The sequence below is a fragment of the Crocuta crocuta genome, unplaced genomic scaffold, assembly GCF_008692635.1.
Source record: "Crocuta crocuta isolate KB4526 unplaced genomic scaffold, BGI_CrCroc_1.0 scaffold154, whole genome shotgun sequence".
Lineage (NCBI taxonomy): Eukaryota > Metazoa > Chordata > Mammalia > Carnivora > Hyaenidae > Crocuta > Crocuta crocuta.
In genome coordinates this window covers 13713561-13724256 of record NW_027530545.1, presented here as the reverse complement: position 1 = coordinate 13724256, position 10696 = coordinate 13713561, and the positions used below count along the sequence as shown (strand labels likewise).

Here is a 10696-nt window from a genome sequence, read left to right as displayed (position 1 = left end):
GTGAAGACTAGGGTCAAGAAACCCTATTACATGACTGGAGAGGTGAAGGGGCAAATGAAAAAGGCAGGAACAGACACCTTGAAAGAACCAATTAAAAGGCACAAAATGATCCCATTCAACCTTATATTGACCCATTCTTTTCCATATTTTACAGGACATTTAAAATCAGCTTTGCTAATTTAATATGTAAGGAAAGGAGCCATGTTGTTTCTATTTTTATTGCTATACCTATCTTCAGAAAGGTGGGAGCAATGGATTGTATACATATATATAGTAAGATTACAAAATCACCAATATCTGTCTGGATCACTAATTTTTCAGATTCCCTTTTCTAGGCTGTAAGTCTAGTGAGCCAGAAAATCAAAATATATTTGTTACAATCACCACCTAGGTGCTTGAGAAAATAATAAAATTAAGGATATGGAAAAGAAAAAAGGAAAATTATTTTTCAAGGAATTAAATAGTGGTGAAGGAATAAAGTTTAAATCAAAGTAGCTAGAGAATGAGAGAGCATGACAAACTTATGAATGAATGCCCAGGACAAAAATCTTCTTTGGAGAAAATGGAAATAATTAGCTTAAAGTTAAGAACAGGAGTGAAAATACCTGCACAATTGTGTTATAAACAAATTTGCTGTGTTGACCCCTTCATACTAGCAGGATGCTAGCAGCACCTGTCAAGAGCTTAAAAGAGCCATGGCTCATTTTACTCCTTCCTCTTCCTTGAAAATGTTATGTATTAAGGGTAAGACATAGGCACACTTACAGCAGTGTGGTGTACACAGTGCATTTTCCTTTAACAAAGAAAAGTGAGCCTCTGCTTGGCCAGGTTATTGTAGAATGTTGAAATATTCTAAGATGGAAAGAACATGGAAGAAAGAAACTGTATTTCAAGGTTCATGGCTTATATTGCTAGTCATTCTTTTGTTCTTGCTATCTTCTATTTTGTGGATATTCATTCATTTACTTATTTTTCTAATGATGTCTTTATTTTATTTTGCGAGACAGAGACAGAAAGTGAGTAGGGGAGGGGCAGAGAGAGAGGAAGACACAGAATCGGAAGCAGGCTCCAGGCTCTGAGCTGTCAGCACAGAGCCTGATGCGGGACTCGAACCCATGGACTGTGAGATCATGACCTGAGCTGAAGTCAGATGCTTAACCAATTGAGCCACTCAAGCGCCCCTGTGGATATTCGTTTAGTCTGGAGCCATAATGATCCTTTAATATATCTATTTACTCCTCCACTGATTTCTCCTTGCACAATGGAGGGACATACTATCTTCCCTGATAAGTTCTAACTATAAACTGACTTCAGTGTAACAACCCAGGGATATTGTGTCCTGCACTGATATTGTAGCTAGCAGATAGGATATACCCACTGAATAAAACAACCTCATTCCACAAACATGGAGGAAAAACAGAAAAGTGGAGCTGGTTTAATACTGATGCATATATAGACCTGTTCACTAGGCACTTCATTACTATTTAGGTCAACTATCTACAAGAAACTCAAATTTCACAAACCTAGGCTCTCAGCCTATAATATTCTGCCCATACCATTTTTCTGTCTCTGATTTGAACCCAGAAAAAAACCCTCTACTGAGTCTTTAAAATGCAATGCTTATCATCAATAACCTTCTATGTATTTTTAACCTCCTAAGATTTATTTCAGTATTTTTATTCTTCCTGAAACCTGATTCTCCCTTGAGGACACTGGCTCCCCTGAGCTTTTTCAACTGAGAGGCTTTTTCTATTCACATCCTTCTTCTCTCCCTTACTATTTGAGTCTGGCAATTTTGAAGCTTACTGCAAATGCCAGATAATTTCCCCTTCTCCATCCCTAAAAGGTACATGCACTTTGATCTGTCCTCTGATGACCTTATCCATTATCCTTGTTGCAGTTCTTTCCTGACTCAGGTCAGAAATGTCCTTGAAATTTCTTATTCTTTCCTTTACCAGTTCTCCAATGATTTCAATACATATAAAGATAATTTTTCCAATACACTAGTCTCTTGGACCTTTGACCTTTTCTCCTCTAATGATCATGTTCTCCCCCATATCTCAATCAGCCATTCTCATGATTATAGTCTAAACCTGTCATTACCAAGATATGTAATCTCTGAAATTTTAATTTCCAGTATCCCATTTTATGGACACAGACTTCCATTCCTTCAGCTTAGTTAATTTAGTACCTCACCTCCATAAGCTTTCAACCATTAGATCATTAATCCATTTTCTTTTTAATTTCTTAAAGTTTACTTATTTTTGAGATACAGAGAGAAAGAGAGAGAGACCGACTGCGAGTGGGGGAAGAGCAGAGAGAAGAGACAGAATCTGAAGCAGTCTCCGGGCTCCAAGCTGTCAGCACAAAGCCCGAAGTGGGGCTCGAACTCATGGACTGTTAGATTATGACCTGAGCCAAAGTCCAACACATAACCTACTGAGCCATCCAGGCACCCCACATTAATCCATTTTCAATTGTTCTGCTTTTATTTCCCCTATGCCCTTACTTCCTTTTCTAACCAGTTTAAATCCTACGCCCAATCATTTATACACCCTCAACTTCCATATGTCTGTTTGTGCTTCAATTATGCAACTCTACCTGTACTCACACAAGTGTATATGGTTCGGAAAAAAACCAAAAACCAAAAAACAAAACTTCCCAAATCACACTAAATAGTATAAGCTAGCAAAATGTGCCACTCCAAAATATACCACTTTGGCATAAGGATTATTTTGACTTGAAGGCTATTAAGAAGTAGATACAAGGAAAGTTCTCTGATTTCCTTCTATTTAAACAAAACCAGGAGATAGGTTTACAAAGGTGTCTTCCTTCCTCTGTCTTCCCTTCTCAAGGAAGACACACAAAATTTAATCACAGGAGACTTTAGGACCTTATCAGCCTGAGAGACAGCACCAGAGGTTTCTACATAACAATCTTTACTAACTAGCCCTTTTCTTGCATTAGTTTCCATTATTTGCCTTCCCACAACATGCTACCTCGAAAACTCAAAGCATTTTTCCATTTGTCTTATCTCTTTTCTAAAAATGTATTATTTGATTGCTAAAATATTATAAACTCAACTTTTTTTTTTACAAATAGTTTATTGTCAAATTAGTTTCCACATAACACCCAGTGCTCATCCCCACAAGTGTCCTCCTCCATGCCCATCCCCCCGCCCCCCACATCCATCAGTCCTCAGTTTTTGTCAGCATTCAAGAGTCTCTCATGGTTTGCTTCTCTCCCTTTCCCCCACCATTTCCCCCCTCTTCTCCCCCTTGTTCCTCTGTCAAGTTCCTCCTAATCCTCCTATACGTGCAAACATATGATATTTGTCCTTCTCTGCCTGACTTATTTCGCTCAGCATAACACCCTCAAGGTCCATCCATGTTGCTACACATGGCCAGATTTCATTGTTTCTCATTGCCATGTAGTATTCCATGGTATAGATAAACCACATCTTCTTGATCCATTTGTCCGTTGATGGACACTTAGGCTCTTTCCATGTTTTAGCTATTGTGGAGAGTGCTGCTATGAACATTGGGGTACATGTGCTCCTATGCATCAGCATTTCTGTATCCCTTGGGTAAATTCCTAGCAGTGCTATTGCTGGGTCCTAGGGGAGTTCTATTGTTAGTTTCCTGAGGAACCTCCACACTGTTTTCCAGAGGGGCTGTACCAGTTTACATTCCCACCAACAGTGTAGGAGGGTGCCCGTTTCTCCACATCCTCGCCAGCATCTAGAGTTCTCTGATTTGCTCATTTTAGCCACTCTGACTGGCATGAGGTGGTATCTCAGTGTGGTTTTGATTTGTATTTCCCTGATGAGGAGGGATGCTGAGCATCATTTCATGTGTCTGTTGGCCATCTGGATGTCCTCTTTGGGGAAAGTATAAACTCAACTTTTAACCAACCCTCAGTTACTCATCCCTGAGTTTCTCTCATATTGATATAAGATCCACATGTTAATAAACTTCTGTTTTTCTCTTATTAATCTGTCTTTTGTCATAGAGCCCCAGGCAAAAATCTGAAAGGGTAGAAGGAAAATATTTTTTCCTTCCTAATAGTCTTATTTTACAATTATGATCATAATCTCAGTAATCAAAGAAATTACACTGTATTTCTCTAGTTTATTCTCTTTTACTCTTGTGGATCAGTGGTATTCAAAATATAGTCCCTGGCCTATAGACAGTCTGTGAAATATTTGCTATCAACCTGCAAGATATGTAGTGGAGTTAAAAGAAAGCATTTGGGATATTTTGTAGCAATTTTGTCATCAGCTAGACACAAGACCTGATATTTACTGCCTACCTGCTTGTACTCACTGACCTTTGTCCCTGTTTTCCTAGTTTATCTCTCTCTCTTTTTTTTAATGTGTTTTAATATTTTATTTTATTTTTGAGAGACAGAGCATGATCAGAGGAGGGGCAGAGTGAGAGACACAAAGAATCTGAAGTAGGCTCAGAGCTGTCAGCACGGAGCCCAATGTGGGTCTCCAACCCACAAACTGTGAGATCATGTGACCTCAGCTGAAGTCAGCTGCTTGACCAACTGAGCCACCTAGGCACCCCTCTAGTTTATCTCTCTCTCTCTCTTTTTTAAATAATGCTTTATTCATTTCTGAGAGAGAGAGACAGACAGACAGACAGACAGTGTGAGCAGGGGAGGGTCAGAGTGGGAGGGAGATACAGAATCCGAAACAGGCTCCAGGCTCTGTCCTGACGGCTCTGAGCTGTCAGCACAGAGCCCGACATGGGACTCAAACCCACAAACTGTGAGATCATGACCTGAGCCGAAGTTGGACGCTCAACTGACTGAGCCACCCAGGTGCCCCTGTAATTTATCTCTTAACTCAGGCAGATGGAAAGTGAAACCAAACCTCCAGTGATAGTGACTGCCCTGACAAGACCTCCAGCCTGCCCAGACCTCCCAGATCACCCAGAACAGTTTGAGGTCAATCCATGAATGCAGCCTGTGGAGATGGACCATGGAGTGACCTCAGGAATGGCTACATGTACCGCCTTATAATACTAAAATCTCTACCCAAAGAGTAGCACCAGCTTCATTTACATAACATACTATACATATATATACATATATATACACACATATACATATATATACACATATATACATATGAACATATACACATATACATATATATATATATATATAGACATGTTTCCTTTAGGTACATGTGAGCTTATGCCTGTCTCTTCGTACAATGGCAAGGCTTCACTGTCTAAATATTCACCCTACCCCTAAATAAAGGGGCTCCTTTGCTCAGTGAGCCAGATTTGGAAACCATTTCCGTGATCCCCTTATTCACTGCAAATAAAGTTTTGTGTGATAACTCAATTTAGTGCAATGTCTGACTTCACAAGAAGTGAACTTACATTGGTTCAGTTACAATTTGACATAGTAATTTTATGTCTGATAAATATGTTTCAAAAAATTGAATTTATATTTTATGTCTGTTTATATTTTAACTTTTTGAAAAAAAATTGTTACAATTTCAAATGTATCCCACCAGGCATCAGGAATCAAAACAAACAAAAGAATCTGGTCCTTCACCACAGATAATTTGAGATATACTATCTTAGATTTCTATTTGATACTCTTCTGTCTCAAGCCTCTATTCCTTCACTTCCTATCCTTGATCTCAGCTTCCTATGCAATGAGAAGTAAATTTCCACCACTAGATCTACTCACCTACCTCTCTGTATTCACATAGTTAACCTTTTCTTGGCATTATTGTGCTTGAACTACCTATCACTGGTAGAGTACAACTTTTCCATTGTGCACTAGAACCCCAAACTTCTGGTCTGCTTATAGACATTGCTCCAGCAGGACTTCCAACTCTTGCCTTTATTATTAAATAATCACAGCCTTCACAGGATCTTTCCCAATGACATATACATGTACCACTATTTCCTCACCTTAAAAAATAATTTCTCTTTACTCCATTTTTTCCCAGCTACCATTTTTTCTCTCTTTCACTCCCCTATTATGGCAGAGATCCACAAAATAGAGCTTTGAATTTTTGTCAACAATTTCTCTCCTCTCATTCATCCTGTCTTGATGTCATTCCATTCAGGATGTACATAATCTTTCCCCCAAATCTATGTTTCTGATTTCATTCTTTTTTCAACTCTCATTTACTCTTCTCTAGCCATACTGTTTTCCCATGCTATTCCTTAAATATGCCAAGTTTCTTCTAGTTTCAGAACCTTAGGATTTACTCTTCGGCATTGACTGTTCTTGATAGCTGCATTACTCGTTTTTTCTTTTCCCTAAGTTCTTAGCACAGAGATCACTTTTTCATTGAAGGCCTTACTTAATCCAACAATACATCTTCAAACCAAAATTATTACATATTTCACATGCATGCATATTATATATATAGTACATTACATAATTAGTTTTCTTGCTGCTGCTGCTGTAATTGTTTTGTGGTTGTTATTTTAGTATCATCATCACCATCATTGTCATTACCTGCATGCTCTGCTTTTGGAATATAAAGTTCATAAGGCAAGACATTGTTACTTGTTTTATTCATTGCACATACATAGCAGCTATTTAACAGAAAAAAAAAGAAGCAAAACAGGACTACAAGCAAACTCTCTAAACATAATACAGATGTTTAAAGAAAATACAATAGACAACACACAGTGATGGACAAAATCTGCTTCTATTAAAATCCATAATTAAGGATGCCTGTTATCACTACAAAAATAACAATGCTTTGGGGCGCCTGGGTGGCTCAGTCGGTTTAGTGTCCAACTTCAGCTCAGGGCATGATCTCATGGATCAAGGGTTCGAGCCCTGCATTGGGCTCTGTGCCGACAGCCAGCTCAGAGCCTGGAGACTGTTTCAGATTCGGTGTCTCCCTCTCTCTCTGACCCTCCCCTGCCCATGCTGTCTCTCTCTCTGTCTCTCAGAAATAAATAAAACATTAAATAAATTTTAAAAAATAACAATGCTTTATCATTTACAATTACTTCGGTAAGTGCCTAAAAGTGTCAATACTGAGAAAGAAGACATAAAAATGTTTACATGCAACTATGAAAAGATGCTTGAACTAACAGATGGTTCAGTAAGATGCCTGAGAACATGATAAGTTGACAAAGTTTATACTTGTCCTACATATTAACCTAATCAGAAGTGGAAATGAAAAGAAAAATGTCTCACACAAAATGATACCTCAACTATGAAAAAGAAGAGATGAAAAACAAAGCAATCTATACACACACACACCACAGTTTCAATGAGTAGCTTGATGTAATCCCTGAATAAATGGTAAAATAATCATATTTTATGTTTTTATATTTTTATAATTCAATGTATTATTGTCATAAAGTGAAAGGTATTACAAATAAACATATTTAATGGAACTGCAATAAAGATCCCTAAGTAGATTTGATTGAAAGTTTTTTCGAAGTCCAGAATGACAAATAGATAAATAGTAAATTAAAAAGATCTTTTGAAAAGTTTACTTTTCAAAGGAAGAACTTGTAAAGAAATATATTAAAAACTTAGCATGAGGATGACACTCACAGAAGTACAGTGGAAACATTCACATTTAAGATAAAAGATGTCTATTATCACTACTGTTACTTAACATTTTTATGGGGCTGAAAACTAATGCAATTTAAAAAGAGAACAAAATAAAAGGCATAACACTGGATATAAATCTGTGAAATTATAATTATTTTCAGTTTTATTTTATATCCACACAACCCAAAGGATTCAACTAAAAATTATTTCAAATAAAAACAGATTTCAATAAAGTAAACAGGTACAAAGGTAATCTAGTAAAGAGAATACCCTTCCAATATACAAATAACAAAGAGTCAGACAATTTACAATAACAGGAAAATGATAAAATGTTTTTTTTTAACTGGGAAAAAGCTAATTCTGAAGTTCATATGGCTGCTTTCTCTCTCCTCTAGCCACCCAAGATGCCCAAAGGAAAGAAGATTAAAGGGAAGAGGGTAGCCTCAGCCGCTGCTGTTGTCAAGAAACAGGAGGCCAAGAAGGTGGTCAGTCCCCTATTTGAGAAAAGGTTCAAGAATTCTGGCAGTGTAGAGGACCTTCAACCTAAAAGGGACCTCACCCACTTTGTCAAATGCCCCACTACATCCGTCTGCAGCGAAAAAGGTCTCAAGTGTTTGTAAGTGTCTTCCATGATTAATCAGGTCACCCAGGTCTTGGACCACCAAACAGCTACTCATCTGCTTAAGCTGGCCCACAAATACAGACCAGAGACAAAGCAAAAGGAGAAGCAGATACTGTTGGACCTGGGCTGAAAAGAAAGCTGCCTGCAAAAGGGATGTCCCCACCAAGAAGGCACCTGTCCTTTGAGCTGCAGTTAATACTGTCACCACCTTGGTGGAAAACAAGGAGGTTCAGCTGGTAGGGACTGCACATAATGTGGATTCCATTCAGCTGGTTGTCTTCCTGTCTGCCCTAGGTCGTAAGATGGAGATTCCCTACTGCATTATCAAGGACAAGGGAAGATGGGGCACCTAGTCCTCAACAAGACCTACACCACAGTCACCTTTACACTACTTAACTCAGAAGACAAAGTGACTCTTGCTAGCTGGTAGAAGCTATCAGGACCAATTAAATGGCAAATATGATGAGATCTGCTGTCACTGGGGAGCCAGCATCCTGGGTCCAAAGACAGTGGCTTGCATTGCCAAGTTAGGAAAGACAAGGGCTAAAAGAGCTGGCCACCAAACTGGGCCAAGTGTATGCTGTCACATTTTCTGTACATAAAGGTAATACAAAGTTCTCTTTCAAAAAAAAATAAAGTTCATATAGTTAAACAAAAAAGCCATAATCAACAAAGAAATTCTATAAATATCATGGGAAAAGATGACAGAATTATTATGCATTAGACCTAATAGTTTTTAACATTAATTTTAAATTTAGTATTTAAAGGAAATAGATAAAGAACTTAATTGTACAAAATAGGGCATTAAAGTACTAGAAAAAAATGGAATAATTTTTAAAATAATAACATTGTCATGGAGAGGTTTTATTTTTATTTTGAAAGCAAGTAAAATGACTGTAAACTTGTTTTTTATAAATTTAAGAACTTACAAAACAAATTATAAGAAAAAAGAATCACAATTAACACAGCCAAATTCTACCTGGGATACATTTACAACTCATATAGCAAATACTATTTTAACCTATTAATAGAACAAATTTAAAAACAATAGAAAAACGGGCAAATATCAGTGATTGTTAAATGTATGAAAGGTTACTTACCTTCTTTTATCATGAGAGAAATGCAAATTAAACTTATACTTAAATGCTTTTTACACTTAGCAGATTAGCAAAGAGTAAACAGTTGTTAATATAGAGATCCAACACGACTTTAGTTAAACAAACACTCCCATGCAATGTTTGTAAAGCTAATTGTTCCAACATCTATAGAGAAATATTTGGAAATGTATATTAAGTCTAAAAGGTGAATTTTATCCCACTGTTCCCAATTCTAAGAAATTATCCAAAGGAGGTGCACTTTTCTAAAATATATATGCCATGGTATTAAAAAGCAAATTATCAGATTAATAAGTAATGAATATTCAGTGCTTAGAAATCTGTTGCTTTCTTTTGATGATGGGTATATTAAAATATACAAATGTACAAAGGTCATAGTCTTTTATATATATTAGAAATTCTGGAAAAAGACATATATTATAGAACTTTGAAAATATAGAAGCAGTATGAAAGTAAAATGCATTATTCTTGTACAATCAAAAATGATTTTAAATCAATGTGATACATAACTTTAGTATGAGGAAAAGTAAAAATCATCAAGAGATGCAAAAAAAAAATTTGAAAAATACATTTGTTCATGACAAAGAATTCCAACAAATTGGAAAAAAAAAGAGAGCTCTTCCCTAAGTTCAGGAACAAGACAAAGATGCCCACTCTCAGCACTTTCATTCAACATATTACTGGAATTAGAATAAATTAGCAATTAGATAAAAGGCATTCAGATTGTTAAGGAAGGAATAAAAGTGTCACTATTTGCAGATGACATGTTACTATATATAGAAAACCCTAAAGATTCCAATGCTAAAACTATTAGAGCTAATAGATTCAGAAAATTGCAAGATGTTGCAAGACATAAGATTTATGTACAGAAATCTGTTGTGTTTCTATATACTAATAATAAAGCAGCAGGAAGAGAAATTAATAAAACAATTCCATTTACAATTGTACCAAAAATAATAAAATGCCTAGGACTAAAATTAACCAAGGAAGGAAAAACTTGTATTTTAAAAACTCTAAGGCACTGATGAAAAAATTGATGATGATAGCAACAATTCAGGCACCTGGGGGGCTCAGTCTGTTCAGTGTCTGACTTTGGCTCAGTCCATGATCTTGTGGTTTGTGGGTTTGAGCCCTGCACTGGGCTCTGTGCTGACAGCTCAGAGCCTAGAGCCTGCTTTGAATTCTGTGTGTCTCTCTCTCTGCCATTTCACTGCATGTGTTCTCTTTTTCTCTCACTCTCTCAAAAAATAAAAAATAAATAAACATTAAAAAATTAAGAGATGATACCAATAAATGGAAAGATTTGCCATGCTCATAGATTGGAAGAATTACTAAGCAATCTACAGATTCAATGCAAATTCAATTCAATCTACAGATTCAATGCAATATACAGATTCAATAC

At 36.6% G+C, this 10696-nt stretch overlaps 1 protein-coding gene and 1 pseudogene across 1 annotated transcript in view; one reads left to right on the top strand and one right to left on the bottom strand.

The window, feature by feature from the left end:
* LRP1B (LDL receptor related protein 1B) overlaps positions 1-10696 on the bottom strand; it is a 1854983-nt gene that overhangs the window by 866867 nt on the left and 977420 nt on the right. The window lies entirely within an intron of this gene.
* Positions 7962-8781, top strand: LOC144234469 (large ribosomal subunit protein eL8 pseudogene; annotated as a pseudogene).